General features: G+C 48.3%; 1 pseudogene; it reads left to right on the top strand.

Annotated features, from left to right (window-relative positions):
• Nucleotides 1-16,209, top strand: part of LOC134968639 (PRKC apoptosis WT1 regulator protein-like) — a 157,006-nt pseudogene that overhangs the window by 103,916 nt on the left and 36,881 nt on the right.

Here is a 16,209-nt window from a genome sequence, read left to right as displayed (position 1 = left end):
AGGCTACTGGACACCCTTAGCTCCAGAGGGATCGAACACAGGCCCAGCCATGGAGTCCGGTCCCAGAGCCGCGCCGCCGGCCCCCTTACAGAGCCAGAAGCAAGAAGAGGTCCGGAAAATCGGCGGCAGAAGACATCCTGTCTTCACCAAGGTAGCGCACAGCACTGCAGCTGTGCGCCATTGCTCCTCAGCACACTTCACACTTCGGTCACTGAGGGTGCAGGGCGCTAGGGGGGGGCGCCCTGAGCAGCAATAAAAACACCTTGGCTGGCGAAAATACATCACATATAGCCCCCAGGGCTATATGGATGAATTTTAACCCCTGCCAGATTACACTGAAAAACGGGAGAAAAGGCCGCCGAGAAAGGGGCGGAGCCTATCTCCTCAGCACACTGGCGCCATTTTCCCTCACAGCTCCGTTGGAGGGAAGCTCCCTGGCTCTCCCCTGCAGTCACTACACTACAGAAAGGGTTAAAAAAGAGAGGGGGGCACTAATTAGGCGCAGTATAAACAATACAGCAGCTATAAGGGGAAAAACACTTATATAAGGTTATCCCTGTATATATATAGCGCTCTGGTGTGTGCTGTCTCCCCAAAGGGCTAGTGGGGTCCTGTCCTCTATCAGAGCATTCCCTGTGTGTGTGCTGTGTGTCGGTACGTTTGTGTCGACATGTATGAGGAGGAAAATGATGTGGAGGCGGAGCAAATTGCCTGTAATAGGGATGTCACTCCCTAGGGGGTCGACACCTGAGTGGATGAACTGCTGGAAGGAATTACATGACAGTGTCAGCTCTTTACAAAAGACAGTGATTGACATGAGACAGCCGGCTACTCAGCTTGTGCCTGTCCAGACGTCTCATAGGCCGTCAGGGGCTCTAAAGCGCCCGTTACCTCAGATGGCAAATACAGACGCCGACACGGATACTGACTCCAGTGTCGACGGTGAAGAGACAAATATGACTTCCAGTAGGGCCACACGTTACATGATTGAGGCAATGGAAAATGTTTTACACATTTCTGATAATACGAGTACCACCAATAGGGGTATTATGTTCAGTGAGGAAAAACTACCTGTAGTTTTCCTGAATCTGAGAAATTAAATGAGGTGTGTGATGAAGCGTGGGTTTCCCCCGATAAAAAACTGATAATTTCTAAAAAGTTATTGGCATATATCCTTTCCCGCCAGAGGTTAGGGTGCGTTGGGAAACACCCCCTAGGGGGGATAAAGCGCTCACACGCTTGTCAAAACAAGGGCTCTACCCTCTCCTGAGATGGCCGCCCTTAAGGATCCTGCTGATAAAAAGCAGGAGGGTATCCTAAAATGTATTTACACACATACTGGTGTTATACTGCGACCAGCAATCGCCTCAGCCTGGATGTGCAGTGCTGGGTTGGCGTGGTCGGATTCCCTGACTGAAAATATTGATACCCTTGATAGGGACAGTATATTATTGCCTGTAGAGCATTTAAAAGATGCATTTCTATATATGTGTGATGCACAGCGGGATATTTGCCGACTGGCATCAAGAGTAAGTGCGCTGTCCATTTCTGCCAGAAGAGGGTTATGGACACGACAGTGGTCAGGTGATGCGGATTCCAAATGGCATATGGAAGTATTGCCTTATAAAGGGGAGGAGTTATTTGGGGTTGGTCTTTCAGACCTGGTGGCCACGGCAACAGCTGGGAAATCCACGTTTTTACCCCAGGTCGCCTCTCAACATAAGAAGACGCCGTATTATCAGGCGCAGTCCTTTCGTTCCCATAAGGGCACGTGGGCAAAAGGTTCCTCATTTCTGCCCCGTGACAGAGGGAGAGGGAAACGGCTGCAGAAATCAGCCAGTTCCCAGGAACAGAAGCCCTCTCCCGCCTCTGCCAAGCCCTCAGCATGACGCTGGGGCTTTACAAGCAGACAGGGAGGCAGTGTTGGAAGCCATTCACAAGCTGTATTCCCAGCAGGTGATAATTAAGGTACCCCTCCTGCAACAGGGAAAGGGGTATTACTCCACACTGTTGTGGTACCGAAGCCGGACGGCTCGGTGAGACCGATTTTAAATCTAAAATCTTTGAACACTTACATACAGAGGTTCAAATTCAAGAGAAGGGGACTACATGGTGTCTCTGGACATCAAGGATGCTTACCTTCATGTCCAAAATTACCCTTCTCACCAAGGGTACCTCAGGTTTGTGGTACAGAACTGTCACTATCAGTTTCAGACGCTGCCGTTTGGATGGTCCACGGCACCCCGGGTCTTTACCAAGGTAATGGCCGAAATGATGATACTCCTTCGAAGGAAGGGAGTTTTAGTTATCCCTTACTTGGACGATCTCCTGATAAGGGTAAGATCCTGGGAACAGTTGGAGGTCGGTGTAGCACTATCTCAGGTAGTGTTGCGACAGCACGATTGGATTCTCAATATTCCAAAATCGCAGCTGGTTCCGACGACTCGTCTTCTGTTCCTAGGGATGATTCTGGACACAGTTCAGAAAAAGGTGTTTCTCCCGGAGGAGAGAGCCAGGGAGTTATCCGAGCTAGTCAGGAACCTCCTAAAACTGAGCCAAGTCTCAGTGCATCAATGCACAAGGGTTCAGGGAAAAATGGTAGCTTCCTACGAAGCAAAGCCATTCGGCAGATTCCACGCAAGAATTTTCCAGTGGGACCTGCTGGACAAATGGTCCGGGTCGCATCTTAAGATGCATCAGCGGATAACCCGGTCACCAAGGACAAGGGTGTCCCTCCTGTGGTGGTTGCATAGAGGGCCGCAGAGTCGGCATTCAGGACTGGGTCCTGGTGACCACGGATGCCAGCCTGCGAGGCTGGGGAGCAGTCACACAGGGAAGAAATTTCCAGGGCTTAGGGTCAAGCCTGGAGACATCATTTCACATAAATATCCTGGAGCTAAGGGCCATTTACAATGCTCTCAGCTTAGCAAGACCTCTGCTTCAAGGTCAGCCGGTGTTGATCCAGTCGGACAACATCACGGCAGTCACCCATGTAAACAGACAGGGTGGCACAAGAAGCAGTCAATGGCAGAAGCTGCAAAGATTCTTCGCTGGGCGGAAAATCATGGGATAGCACTGTCAGCAGTATTCATTCCGGGAGTGGACAACTGGGAAGCAGACTTCCTCAGCAGGCACGGCCTCCACCCGGGAGAGTGGGGACTTCACCCAGAAGTCTTCCACATGATTGTAAACCATTGGGAAAAACCAAAGGTGGACATGATGGCGTCCCGCCTAAACAAAAAATTGGACAGGTATTGCGCCAGGTCGAGGGACCCTCAGGCAATAGCTGTGGACGCTCTGGTAACACCGTGGGTGTACCAGTCAGTGTATGTGTTCCCTTCTCTTCCTCTCATACCAAAAGTACTGAGAATTATAAGACGGAGGGGAGTAAGAACTATACTCGTGGCTCCGGATTGGCCAAGAAGGACTTGGTACCCGGAACTTCAAGAGATGCTCACGGAGGACCCGTGGCCTCTACCTCTAAGAAGGGACCTGCTCCAGCAAGGACCCTGTCTATTCCAAGACTTACCGCGGCTGCATTTAACGGCAGGGCGGTTGAACGCCGGATCCTGAAGGAAAAAGGCATTCCGGATGAAGTCATCCCTACCCTGATCAAGCCAGGAAGGATGTAACCGCAAAGCATTATCACCGCATTTGGCAAAAATATGTTGCGGGGTGCGAGGCCAGTAAGGCCCCGATGGAGGAATTTTCAACTAGGTCGATTCCTGCATTTCCTGTAAACAGGAGTGTCTATGTGCCTAAAATTGGGGTCCATTAAGGTTCAAATTTCGGCCCTGTCAATTTTCTTCCAGAAAGAACTAACTTCAGTTCCTGAAGTTCAGACGTTTTGTAAAAGGGGTACTGCATATACAGCCTCCTTTTGTGCCTCCAGTGGCACCTTGGGATCTCAATGTAGTTTTGGGGTTCCTAAAGTCACATTGGTTTGAACCACTTGAATCTGTGGAGTTAAAATATCTCACATGGAAAGTGGTCATGTTGTTGGCCCTGGCCTCGGCCAGGCGCGTGTCAGAATTGGGGGCTTTATCCTGTAAAGGCCCTTATCTGATCTTCCAGACAGGGCGGAATTGAGGACTCATCCTCAATTTCTCCCTAAGGTGTTTTCAGCGTTTCACGTGAACCAGCCTATTGTGGTACCTGCGGCTACTAGGGACTTGGAGGACTCCAAGTTGCTGGACGTAGTCAGGGCCCTGAAAATATATGTTTCCAGGACGGCTGGAGTCAGAAAATCTGACTCGCTGTTTATCCTGTATGCACCCAACAAGCTGGGTGCTCCTGCTTCTAAGCAGACTATTGCTCGTTGGATTTGTAGCACAATTCAGCTTGCACATTCTGTGGCAGGCCTGCCACAGCCAAAATCTGTAAAAGCCCATTCCACACGGAAAGTGGGCTCATCTTGGGCGACTGCCCGAGGGGTCTCGGCTTTACAACTTTGCCGAGCAGCTACTTGGTCAGGGGCAAACACGTTTGCTAAATTCTACAAATTTGATACCCTGGCTGAGGTGGACCTGGAGTTCTCTCATTCGGTGCTGCAGTGTCATCCGCACTCTCCCGCCCGTTTGGGAGCTTTGGTATAATCCCCATGGTCCTTACGGAGTTCCCAGCATCCACTGGGACGTCAGAGAAAATAAGAATTTAGTTACCGATAATTCTATTTCTCATAGTCCGTAGTGGATGCTGGGCGCCCATCCCAAGTGCGGATTGTCTGCAATACTTGTACATAGTTATTGTTACAAAAATCGGGTTATTGTGGTTGTGAGCCATCTTTCCAGAGGCTCCTCTGTTATCATGCTGTTAACTGGATTCAGATCACAGGTTGTACGGTGTGATCGGTGTGGCTGGTATGAGTCTTACCCGGGATTCATAAATCCTTCCTTATTGTGTACGCTCGTCCGGGCACAGTATCCTAACTGAGGCTTGGAGGAGGGTCATAGGGGGAGGAGCCAGTGCACACCAGGTAGTCCTAAAGCTTTACTTTTGTGCCCAGTCTCCTGCGGAGCCGCTATTCCCCATGGTCCTTACGGAGTTCCCAGCATCCACTACGGACTATGAGAAATAGAATTATCGGTAAGTAAATTCTTATTTTTATTGTCAGATGGTGTCCCAGGGCAAAATAATTTGAGAACCCCTACTCTAGGCCATGCCTGTTCAGTCTGCAAGCTCTGTAATAAAACACTTCTCACTGCATTAATCCTTTGGTTGTGTATTTCCTGCTGGGGTTTTCTCACTGATTTTTATAATAAAACTACTTTAGTAATGTACTTTCTGTGCCGTTTCAGACTATCAGATGTTCATTCCCATATGCCAGCTCCTGACAATATAGAAAGCGGCTTGAAATCGAGACAGTCATGGATGGAGGAGCTTCAGAAGGTATGAGCATTCATTAACACTGATTTGTCATTTTTAAATATAACTTACACTTTGCTAAGGGCAAGAAAATGTTACAAATAAATCATACAGACAGTCGGCAGTTGTCTGGGCTACTAATGCACACTGTGAGCATGCACAGACATTTTCCCCTGGTGCAATCCAATTGTAAGTGCTTTTATAAGCGTATGAATGTGTCATTTGTAGACATTTGATTGGCCTCCTTACATTCCATCCTCTGAGCTTGGCTTTTTTTTACATTCCATCGTCTGTAAATGGACTCTTTATATTCCATCCTCAGTGCTTGGCCTCTTTACTTTAAATCCTCGTGTGATTGGTCTTTTAATATTCCATCCCCTGTGATTGGCCTCTTTAAATGTCATCATCTGTGATTGGCTTGATTCTCCAGTGAGGGTTAAATATTTGCCACACTTTTGATGAGTTGAGAACCATATACAAGATACTGTAGCTCGTGGTAGCCACATTTCCAAATCACAATTGCATGTTCAGCAAAGCCTTGTAGAAATAAACAAGCCGACCTTAAAGACATGAGTGGGCCCTGGGCAATTACTACTAGTGGCTCTGAAACCTGTTTTGAATGTACAGGACAAACATGACAATTGGATTAGATTGGATAACGCGTTTCACCCGTAGGCTTGTTCACATCCTATCACCTGCAGCGTCCACAGTACACCACATAGTGGTGAAACGCCTACGGGTGAAACGCGTTATCCAATCTAATCCACAGCTGAATCGGAGCTGATGCCGCTGCTAGTGGGAGGCTTGTGAGACCACACGCCCGTGATACGGGCCTTTTCTTTTTTATTCCTGACATAGGCACTTATCTTTTCGGCCCGCTCTCATTCCTGCATTGCGCCCCGACACCAGGTAGCCGCATACGCTCTAACCGGAACAGTAGAAAGGCACTTTCCTTCCTTCCCAATCAGTGGATTACCCGGCCACTCTCTCATCTTCCATCCGCTGATTACCATAGGCGTAGGTAAATCAAGATGGAATGACAGCAGAAGTTGCTGGATTAATTCACTGGTTTTCTCTTTCTCTCGTGTCAAGTCAGTTCTGAAGTATGGTGAACCTTTAACACATGCATATGTTATTGTGAATATACAGGTCGACCCTATATTAGTGTGGCTTAATTAGCTTGAACTGTTATATCTATATATTCGATAGGTGTTTCTCTGTGATTACGTGCATTTGAGGAAGCGCAATTATTACACTGTGTTTATCCGGTATGTGGAAGCTTGCCTCCCGTAAATGTTATTAATGACCTATACAGGTCTTCACATCTAGTATGGATTAGTTTAATTGCCTTATTCCACATGCCTAACTGTGATTATGAATGTTTAGATCACACATAACTCAGATGAGGAGGTTAAATTGCTACACTGTGGTTTTTTGGTATGAGAAACCTGCATCCTGTAGATGTGATTGAATATTTTACCGGCTTTTGTAACAACAAAGACACATTGTATCCTTCTATATAGAGCACAGTGTATCTTGTTCTCTCCCTAGCCTGGTGTTGTAACACAAACACTTTGCAGCTGATGCATGGCCTCAGTATAACTCGCAACATTGTACTGAATATACAGATTAAGTTGCAACATCTCTATCAGCCAAATTGTGAACATCTGGGATATTCTGCTGACAGCTTTATTAACAATGCTAAGTAATCAATAAATTTGTTACAATGTTTAATGTCAGTAATACCATTATGTGTCCTCTTTTCTAAATTTGCGGTTGCAACCAAATACAGGACTCTTCATGTTCAAAATAGTTGAAACACACCTATATAATTTTGACTTTGAATAAATTGGTTTATTACAGTTTACCTATGATTTAAAAATCTCCATACGTGTGACTGCTATAGAGATTGGGCTGCTCACTACCGGTTTTTGTACAACAAAGAATGACGGCCGGGTTAGGAGCTATTAATTATTAGGGAAGGAGGAAACCTTAACAGTCAGTGGTATGTTTATCCTTGATACCTTAAAATATTGGTATTAATAATTTTTGTCTAATTAATTAGTGCCTTTTTCAGGATTTTTTAGATTGAACATTAACTTTATTACCAGTATAGGCCCTATTGACAAAAGGCGTGTGGATAATAATTTTTGGGGTTTTACAGCCTATTAAATACCCACTTTGAGAATAATTTTATACCCAACGAAATTGCAGGGCATGATTTCACTGCTGCATTTTCTGTTTCTTAATGTTTATGGTATTTATCCAAAAAATTACACACAATCTCAGATATTTGAATGTAATAATAAAAGTTATATTTTATTGATAAACAGTATTTCTCTGTACAGGTATAATACAATTAAGAGTGCCCCCAAACAAGAGTTTTCTTTTCTTTCCATAACACATTGTGGCCACATCCAGGAAGGATGCGGGCGTAATGTTATTGACCTGCGACGGCATTGCGGGGGCGGAGTTACGGTGTTACGGAGGCAACTCCGGGAAAACTAAGCAGCTCCGGGGGAAAAAAACGCTGACCACCTAACAGCGCAGCCAGACTGCACTACCAGGGATCAACTTTAGATCCGATTTCTCTGCAATCTAATTGCGGACGCATCAGGAGATGGCCGCACACATGCTGGGCGGCAGGGACGTGCGGTGGGGTGAGGCAGGTGAGGCAGAGCCTTTCCTGTCATACTAACGTTTGCACCAGAGTTTTTACTGTGTAAAGTATATGTAAAATACAAAGAATATAATTGAAATATCTTTTTTCTATTATTCTAATAATTTTTATAGCCAAAATTCTGCAGTAAAAAGTCTATGGCAGGTTTGCAATCTTTTCCACAGCTCTCAGATCAAAACTCACAAAATTCCCAGGAGTTTATACTGCTACACCTGTGTATAATGCCCAGATGTACCCTTTGGCTCATATATTGCGTTTAAATCTGGCTCTGGTGCTAGACAGTGCCTCCTGAGCCATTTAGCTCACTGCACATCCCTGCTGCACGGAGCCCTAGCATGTGCAGGGATGAACACAGATCTGGTTGCGTATGCAGCGATCTGCATTCATCTCTGAATAACCCCACGGATTCATGTGTTAATGCAGTGGCGGCACCCGTCAAACCCAGAGTTATCAGGTATTTTTTTTATTCCCGCTGAGGGAGGTGAAAAAAATTCACAATAACTGCTGGCTTCGGGGCTAATTGGATAACCCCGGGGGATCAGTTAGCACGCTGTAATCTACCATGGCGAATTGATCCCCCCTATGCAGGAAATTGCTCTAAATATCACAATATGCATGAAAAACTAAGCACAGTGAACAGAAAATCATATAATCATCATCGCACACACTCACTGATAGGTAGATAGAAAACAATCATATACAGCAACTTAAGTAACATCACACTATAATGTCAGCTCCTAAGTAATTACCAACATATAAAAAGTGGAAAAAAATCCTACATGGTAATTTACAGAACAATAACAGCGTAACCCTATGCAGTGCCAGATTAAGGTCCACATGGGTCTGGAGCTGAAATTTAGGAAGGTCCTATTATGTGCCTCTGCAGGAGGTGTGACAAGCGCTGCGGTGGTGTGATTAGTGATGTGGGGGTGTGACCAGTGTGGTGTGGGTGTGGTCTAAATAGCGGTGTGGCCTGTGCCATGGGTGTGGCTATCTCGATGGAGGTCAAAGCTAATGCCTATCTTCAACCACTTAATAGTGGCGCTATAACAAGAAAAAGTTTGTAACCTCCATATAATATAATACAGAGAAACAGTGACCACCATAATACAGTGCATCAGTGACCACCATATATACAGAGAGCATCTCCGTGACCAGCATTTAATACCGGGAGCATCGCAGTGACCGCCATATGATACAGAGAGCATCTCAGTGACCAGCATTTAATACCGGGAGCATCGCAGTGACCGCCATATGATACAGAGAGCTGTATCAACATGCAAAGAAGGTGGAAAGGGGAGAAACGATGGGGCAAAACAGAGCAGGTGTGGAAAGATTGGAAAAGAGGGGGGGCAATACAGAGGAGATAGGGAAAGGGGAGCAGAGATAAGGGCAAAACAGAGCAAACAGTGAACTGAGGGCTCATGGGACACAGTTACTGATACAAAAACCTATTGACAGACAGAGGCGTATCTAGGGTAGGGCGAGTGGGGCACGTGCCCTGGGCGCCTTGGCAGGCCCAGGAGAGGGGGGCGCCGCCGGCGTCCACTCGCCCCCGTCAACCCTAAATGTGAGGGGAGGAGAGCGCAGCGTCTCTCCCTCCCCTCACCGCCGCTGACAGCACTAGCAGCGCTGGCAGCAGCGCTGCTGTGTCCGGTCTCCGGCGCTAGCCAATCAGAGCTTGCGGACCGGCTCCTGATTGGCTGCTGGTCCGCGAGCTCTGATTGGCTAGCGAACCGGCTCCAGACAGCCGCCGGAGACCTGGAGCGGCGAGGGGAAGGAGAGGCGCTGCGCTCTCCTCTCCTCACATAGCAACAAGCGGCCGACGGACGGTAAGTGACGGGGGAAGGGGGTCCGGCGGCACGGGGGAGGGGAGGGGGGGCGGCGGCACGGGGGGGGCATGTATCTGGCACCAAGTGGGGCCTGGCACTGTGGGGCATGTATCTGGCACTGTCTGTGGGGCAATGTAACTGGCACTGTGGGGCATGTATCTGGCACTGTCTGTGGGTCAATGTAACTGGCACTGTGGGGCATGTAACTGGCACTGTGGGGAAATGTATCTGGCACGGTGGGGCATGTAACTGGCACCAAATGGGGCATGTAACTAACACTGAGTGGGGCCTGGCACTGTGGGGCATATATCTGGCACTGTGGGGCAATGTATCCGGCACTGTGGGGCATGTATCTGGCACTGAGTGGGGCATGTATCTGGCACTGTGGGGCAATGTATCTGGCACTGTGGGGCTTGTATCTGGCACTGTGGGGCATGTATCTGGCACTGTGGGGCATGATCTGGCACTGTGGGGCATGTATCCGGCACTGTAGGGCATGTATCCGGCACTGTGGGGCAATGTAACTGGCACTGTGGGGCAATGTAACTGGCACTGAGTGGGGCATGTATCTGGCACTGTGGGGCAATGTATCTGGCACTGTGGGCATGTATCCGGCACTGTGGGGCAATGTATCTGGCACTGTGGGGCAATGTAACTGGCACTGAGTGGGGCATGTATCTGGCACTGTGGGGCAATGTATCTGGCACTGTGGGCATGTATCCGGCACTGTGGGGCAATGTAACTGGCACTGTGGGGCAATGTAACTGGCACTGTGGGGCAATGTAACTGGCACTGAGTGGGGCAATGTATCCGGCACCGTGGGGCAATGTATCCGGCACTGTGGGGCAATGTTACTGGCACTGCGGGGCAATGTAACTGGCACTGTGGGCCATCTTCAGTGGCCACACCCCTTCTGGAGCGTGGCCACCCCCCTTCTGGTGTGTGACCAAGCCCATTTTTTCGCCACGCGCGCACATGATTCTTTTTGTATGTTTTTTTTTTCTGGGGGGGGGGGGGGGGGGGGCGGTCGCCATTTTCCATCTTGCCCTGGGCTCCGAAAACCCTAGTTACGCCTCTGTTGACAGAGACACCACTTACCAACAGACATCTCTTACTGACACAGGCACACTTGCAGACAGACACTGCTTACAAACAGACACCCCTTACTGACACAAATATAGACTCACTTACTTACACACTTACTGAAACACCTACCTGACACACTTATTGACACACACACACACACACACACACACACACACACACACACACACACACACACACCACCTACTGACACAGACTTACTGATACTTACCACTTACAGACACCTCTTACTGACACCTCTTACTGACATATTACTTATGAACAGAGGCACCCCTCACTGACATATTCCACTTACTGACACAGAAAGACTTACTGACACATCTTACTAACACAAACATTTATTGACACAGACACCATTTACTGACACATGGCACTTACGGACACAGACACCACTTATTGGCACATACATACTTAATAATAGATACAACTTAGTGACACAAACACTCCTACTGGCAGGGACTGGGCTGCCATCAGAAATTGTGGGGCCTGGGACTGAAAAAAATAGGTAATTCCCCCCCCCCCCCCTCCCTCGACCCACATAGCCTCACACATGCATATGCTACCCCCATAGCCATATTTCCCTCTGTCTCTCAGTTACACTCCCTCCACACATTACCCTCTGCCTCAGTGACATGGCCACATTGACCTGTCTCTCAGTGACCCCCCTCGGCACATTCCCCTCTGTCTCTCAGTTACACCCCCTCCACACATTCCCCTCAGTCTCAGTGACATGGCCTCATTGACCTGTCTCTCAGTGACCCCCCTCGCCACATTCCCCTCTGTCTCTCAGTTACACCCCCTCCACACATTACCCTCTGCCTCAGTGACATGGCCACATTGACCTGTCTCTCAGTGACTCCCCTCGCCACATTCCCCTCTGTCTCTCAGTTACACCTCCTCCACACATTACCCTCTGCCTCAGTGACATGGCCACATTGACCTGTCTCTCAGTGACCCCCCTCGCCATATTTCCCTCTGTCTCTCAGTTACACCCCCTCCACACATTACCCTCTGTCTCAGTGACATGGCCACATTGACCTGTCTCTCAGTGACCCCCCTCGCCACATTCCCCTCTGTCTCTCAAATACTGCCCCCACATTCCTATCTGTGTCAGTGACACCCACACATTTTCCTGTCTCTGTGACCCACCTCACCACGGGTGCGGTATGTAAGGTCGACAGTAAGTAGGTCGACCACTATTGGTCGACAGGGATGCTAGGTCGACAGGGTCTTTAGGTCGACAGGTCAAAAGGTCGACATGATTTTTTGATTATTATTTTTTGTGTCGTTTTCTCCGTACAGTGACCGGGAACCCCAATTAGTTCACCGTGTCCCCTCGCATGCTTCGGGCTAGGTTACTATTCCCAATTGTAGTCCACATGGATCATAAAGTATGAAAAAGTTCAAAAGAAAAAAAAATGTAAAAAACAAACACGTCGACCTTTTGACCTGTCGACCTAGAACATGTCGACCTAAATACCATGTTGACATAGAAACCCAGTTGACCTACTTACTGTCGACCAATAGTGGTCGACCAAAACATTGTCGACCTACTTACTGTCGACCTAAAGACCGGATCCCCTCCCCACATTCCCCTGTCTCTCAGTGACCCCCCAAAAAACATTCCCCTCTGTGTCTCAGTGACCACGACACTCACACTCACATTTCCTTCTGTTTCACCCCCCCCCCCCCACACACACACACACACACACACACACACACACACACACACACACACACACACACACACACACACCCACATACCCCTCTCGGCAGCAACATTAATATAAAGGTTCTCACCAGTGAAAAGATGCTGGCTGCCGAGCACTCTCCTGGCCCACAAATGGTGGGCTGCCAGGTTGGCTGGTTACCGGACCACATCTAAGCTGGAAGATAAGCTCTGCGCGGCCGGGCCAGAGCTTAAGTGCAGTGTCAGCCCCTTACTGTAAGAGCCAGAGGGAGCCCCACTTTCTATCCAGGACAGGTACTCCTGTCCAGCAGTTCCCCCCAACCCCTGACGCAGCCCTGGACACAGACACCCCTTACTGACAGATACCACTTACCTATACAGACATCTCTAATGGACACAGATAGCCCTTACGGACACAGAGACCTCTTACTGACATAGACACCCCTTACTGACAGACACACTTACTGACACAAACACACTGATATAAACTTACTGACACTACATACACAGACACTCCTTACTGATACAAACACATTTACTGACAGATACCACTTACTAACACAGATAACCCTTACTGACAAAGACGCCACTTACTGACACAGATGCCACTTATTGGAACATACAAACTTACTGGCAGACACGCCTTACTGACATAGATACAACTTACTGACACAGACCACTTACTGAGACACCCCTTACTGACACAGACACTACTTACTAACAGATAACACTTATTGGTACATACATACTTACTAACACACAACCCTTACTGACACAGATACAACTTACTGATATAGATACCACTTACTAACACAGATAAACTAAATGCCTCAGACATCACTTACTGACAATTTATATATAAATGTTTTCTGCGCTAATGATATATAGCAGCTCAAATTATAATAATAAATGTGTTGTAAAGAATGAGCGCTTATGTTTTAATGTGGCACCTGTGAAAAAAAGTTAGTTATTAGTAACAGATGTTTACAGCCATTTATATAAGCCCTTTAGCGGTGTAGTACACAGACTTGTCCGGAACTTAGACCTAACTGTCCCTACCTTACTGATGGCCACGGGATTCCTCAGCCTGGTGTAGAAGCGGCTGGCTGTGGCTTGCTGGTATAATCGCGTTTCACTACCGCTGCGTCCAACGGGGGAAGTTGAGCAGATGACGTCACTCGGCAAATCGCTGGATCCGCTGGACGTTAGTTTGTATAGATCCTTTGTGTTACCGCTTATCCACCACGTCTCCCCCGCTGGACGCAGCAGTAGTGAGAGACACGATTATACCAGCAAGCCACGGACAGCTGCTTCTACACCAGGCTGAGGAATCCCGTGGCCATCAGTAAGGTAGGGACAGTTAGGTCTAAATTCCGGACAAGTCTGTGTACTACACCGCCAAAGGGCTCATATAAAGGGCTGTAAACATTTGTTTTTAATAACTAACTTTTTTTCACAGGTGCCACATTAAAACATAAACACTCATTCTTTACCACACCACTTACTGACAGACACTACTAACTGACACACACACACAACACAAACTTACTGACGCAGTCTCCACTTACTGATAGACATTACTTACTGGCACACACGCACAACATAGGCACTACTTACTGACACACACAGATACAACACAATACTTACTGACACAGACACAACTTACAGACAGACACTACTTACTGACACACAATGCAACACTTACTGACACACATACCACACAAAACGTACTGATACAGACACCACTTACTGACAGATACTACATACTGACACACACGGCACAACACAAAACTTACTGACACAGACACCACTTACTGACATACACTACTTACTGACACACACAACACAAAACTTACTGACAGACACCACTTACTGACATACACTACTTACTGACACACAACATACTACTTACTGACACACACAACACAAAACTTACTGACAGACACCAGTAACTGACAGACACTACTTACTGACACACACCACAAAACTTCCTGACACATACCACTTCCTGACACACACACGCAACACTTACTGACACAGACACCACTTACTGACACATAGACATGCACACACACAACACACAAAACTTACTGATATTGACACCACTTACAGAGGAGGAGACCTTAGGGCCTGGTGTGGCTTGCAAGTCACCTAAAAGACAGCTCTCCCAAAAGACAGCAGCCCCTCCCCAGACCATCACCCTCTTTCATGAAGCTTTTTCCTGTTGGGAAGCTGCAGCGGGGAGGGTAAGTATATAAGCATGCATATTGGATTGGTAGGGGGCGTAGCCTCGGGCCGAATGGGGGCGGAGCTTCGGGCATACCTGGGGGCGGAGCCTCACATCGATACTGCAAGGAAAGGCAGGTTTAGTGCCGTGGTGGGGTGAATGGGCAGCCGGAGGTGAGTGCGCTGCTGTTTGTAATGACAGGAAATATATTTCTCTTACGTCCTAGAGGATGCTGGGGACTCCGTAAGGACCATGGGGCATAGACGGGCTCCGCAGGAGATAGGGCACCTAAAAGATCTTTGACTATGGGTGTGCACTGGCTCCTCCCTCTATGCCCCTCCTCCAGACCTCAGTTAGATCTTGTGCCCAGAGGAGAAAGGGTACAAAGCAGTGAGCTCTCAAGAGTTTGCTGTTTTAAAGAATTTTGTTAGGTTTTTTATTTTCAGGGAGTCCTGTTGGCAACAGGCTCCCTGCATCGTGGGACTGAGGAGAGAGAAACAGAGCTGGCTTGTAAGGTTGGGCACTGCTTCTAGGCCACTGGACACCATTAGCTCCAGAGGGAGTCGGAACACAGGCCTCACCTGGGGTTCGTCCCGGAGCCACGCCGCCGTCCTCCTCACAGATGCCGAATATAGAAGCCGGGTGAGTATTGAGGAAAAGACTTCAGGCGGCAGAAGACATCAGATCTTTATGAGGTAAGCGCGCAGCGGTAAGCTGCGCGCCATTGCTCCCAGTCACACACACACAAGAGGCACTGTAGGGTGCAGGGCGCAGGGGGGGGGGGGGGGGGGGCGCCCTGGGCAGCAATAAACCTCAATTTGGGCATAAATATGTTGGATTAGGCTGTGGGACAGTAAATCCACGGACCCCCGCCATTTTCTTACAATATCATGAGGGGACCGAAGCACGCCGTCGGGTGGGCGGGGCTTGATCCTCTGCACTTACCAGCGCCATTTTCTCCACAGAGGCTGCATGAGAAAACGCTGCCTCCCTGTTCTCTCCCCTGCTGAGCTTCACAGGCTGGAACAAAGAGATGGGGGGCACATTGGCGACGCAGTGAGTGGAGATTAACATTATAAATATATAAAAGCGCTATCTGGTCATATATTCCAGTGTTTGGGCGCTGGGTGTGTGCTGGCATTCTCTCTCTCTGTCTCCCCTAAGGGCCTGGTTGGGGTTTTGTCCCCTTATAGGTAACTCCCTGTGTGTGTGGGGTGTCGGTAAGTGTGTGTCGACATGTCTGAAGCGGAAGGCTTCTCCAAGGAGGAGGTGGAGCAAATGAGTGGTGTATCCCCGTCGCTGGTGCCGACTC

Source organism: Pseudophryne corroboree, chromosome 11 (genome assembly GCF_028390025.1).
Source record: "Pseudophryne corroboree isolate aPseCor3 chromosome 11, aPseCor3.hap2, whole genome shotgun sequence".
Lineage (NCBI taxonomy): Eukaryota > Metazoa > Chordata > Amphibia > Anura > Myobatrachidae > Pseudophryne > Pseudophryne corroboree.
Note: the sequence above shows the minus strand (reverse complement) of the source record. Positions and strands in the feature narration are given on the sequence as shown.